Here is a 2677-nt window from a genome sequence, read left to right as displayed (position 1 = left end):
ACTCGTTTTTCACCCTCGGGCGGTACATGCGCGTCCTTAGGGCGCAAAGGGAATTTCCCTGGGAGCCTCGGTTGTGCAGCGACAGAACGAGCGGCGCTCGGTCGACGGGGTGGTTGAAGGAGGGTGGGAGAGCGCGGCGCGGCACGGCGTGGCGCCCGGTTAGAGGTTGGAGTTTGAAGGTTAGGGGCACCGGGTTGATCGGGTTGATGGGGCGCCGGAGAGAGAGAGCGGGGGTGTAGGTCTAGGTTCAGGGGCGGCATTGCCCCGGGTGGGCGTGCACTTTCGGTTTCAGGCTGCGCATGCCCGTTGCAATCGCAGGCCACCAGGGTTTCTCCCCCCCCCCTCTCGATCGCTGGCACCGGCGTCAGGGGTCGCGTATGCGCCCCCTCGTCAAGTTTCTACCCCGCGTAAGACCGCCACCACTACCCCCGTTTCCATTGCCGGCGGCAAAACGGGCTTCACCACCACCATCACTCGTCGATCACCACCACCGCCGTTTCCCGGGCCACCATCGCGTTTCTATCACCGTTCCGACGCGACGTGTCCTCTCTCAGCCACGCTTGTACCAACGCCGGAATTGGAAATTACAGGGCGCGTCACTCGCGGGAGAACCCATCCTTTTTCAATGTCGCGCTTTGACCCTAAAACTCCCGCCGCTTTCGCGTCTCTCCGTTCGCGAACGTTCTACTTAAATTTCCGCGCTCGACGAGAGCGGACGAGCCCCTTGAAAGCCACCCGCCCCGTTGTCCCACCCTCGAGGTTCTACGATCGATACCTGCTATCCACTCCATACCTAAATAAGACGTCATAATTGCTCTCGTGTGATGTTACCATGATGCGTCACGATGTACTTACATCGAGTGGTGTTTAAACATACCAGTCGATAGCCACGCCCTCCGAAAATAATAAGGGTAACGCGGATCCTCTAACATCTCGCTCGGCCATCTTTAAAGAGCTTTAGATTATAAAATGGCCTCGATAAAAGAGTCTCGATAACGAGTTGTCACGCGAAATGAAGTGATCCTATTGATTTTTATACCGAACGTAATACTGTCCGCATCTACTAATTTTAAGTATATCTGACTTGATTTTTTTATATTCAACTTTCAATATATAAAATACGAACGGATGGTAATAGATGTACAACATCGTTATTTCCTTGGAAACAAGAAAAGCAACTTAGTCAATGTGTTTTCATACGCTGACAATTCCTTTTAAAGCACATTAAGTTGTAATCCGATGTGTGTCACGGTGACAAAAGAGTGGCCGTGAGCAAGCCGTGAAAATATCTACTTCTGCAAAGTTATCTACTTCTGCAAATTATCAGCTTAACAGGGAATCAAACGGTTTGTAGAATTATGTAAATGGCACGCGCGAAAACTCACGTACTCCTTATTGCAAAATAGATTTAATTGTCTTTTTATGAGCAAAACTGCGTGCAACATCAAGATCCTGCAAAGAAATATGTTCCATACCGATAACCGCAGCGCAATTTACATCCAATCGTATATCTATCCGCGGAATTATTTGCATTAATATTCTGTATTCTCAAGAAGACACATCATAAAGATAAGTAGCGGCATTTATCTATATAAATATTTAACACATACGCAATCGAATAAATAAATGGATAGCTAAAATGCAAAAATTACAAGACTAGATAAAAGAAAAAAAATATTCTTGTTTGAATTTAGATCGATAAGAAGTATATTTATAATATTGTGTGTGTGTCTATATATATATAATTATACGTAGCGATGGGAATCATAATGTTTACCGTAGATATCATCGCACTTTGTGCAATCGGCGATCTATCGACGAACGACGTTATACAAGCAATGCTATTGCCGCGACGCAAAAATAGAATTTTCTTAAGCATCTATCTATATGAAGCCGAGTGCGTCGACTTGTTCGCGGTAAAGTTAGTTTACGGCCGTCGCTGGCTGGGCGAAGCTATTCATAGCATACCGACATGCAATTGCATAAAGCCAGTGGAAACGTTGACCCTAAAGTGTTACGTAACTCGCGTCTAGTGCCAGCTATCAGTGAAACGATAACGCCGCAGCTCCGATAGCTGGTCTACCGCTGTATATCTATGAGAACGTTTGCGCGCAGATCGTCGTATTATTCGCAATCATCCCCCTCGTGTCTTATCTCCCGGCAAGCCGGCAAGCCGTCCACCGATTTTCGAAATAGACATTTCTAGGCTAAGTGGAAGTTACTGTGAATAAACCTCAGGCCTTGGTATATCGTGGCATACGTGTGACAATTGTGTGTTCTCTAAATCTGAATCAGTGAAATTCAACCGAAAAAAAAGGGGGATTTAAACATTGTATAATTAAAAGTATCGAAATACTGATATACGTCCAATGTCGTACACTTCGAATTTGTACACTGAAGCAAGGTTAGCTAGGTTAGGGATTCCACTTTTATTGGTTTTTTTAGTTGAAGTTCACTATGAATTCATTGACTACCCAATGTGGTACACTTGAGACTGATATCAGTGATTATCCCAAGAAAGTACCTAACGATAGAAATGATATTTGCAATGGCAAGGATCGTTTCAATTTGCCTGATATCACAAATTTCAGATAAAAAGTTACGAATGTGGAAATGATAAATTTGATAAGGAATCATATAGCAGATTAGGGAGTTTAAGATTTCAGTTTATTATGTT

This window comes from Trachymyrmex septentrionalis, unplaced genomic scaffold, assembly GCF_001594115.1.
Source record: "Trachymyrmex septentrionalis isolate Tsep2-gDNA-1 unplaced genomic scaffold, Tsep1.0 scaffold212, whole genome shotgun sequence".
In the NCBI taxonomy this organism is placed as follows: domain Eukaryota; kingdom Metazoa; phylum Arthropoda; class Insecta; order Hymenoptera; family Formicidae; genus Trachymyrmex; species Trachymyrmex septentrionalis.
This window is presented reverse-complemented; position numbering follows the sequence as displayed.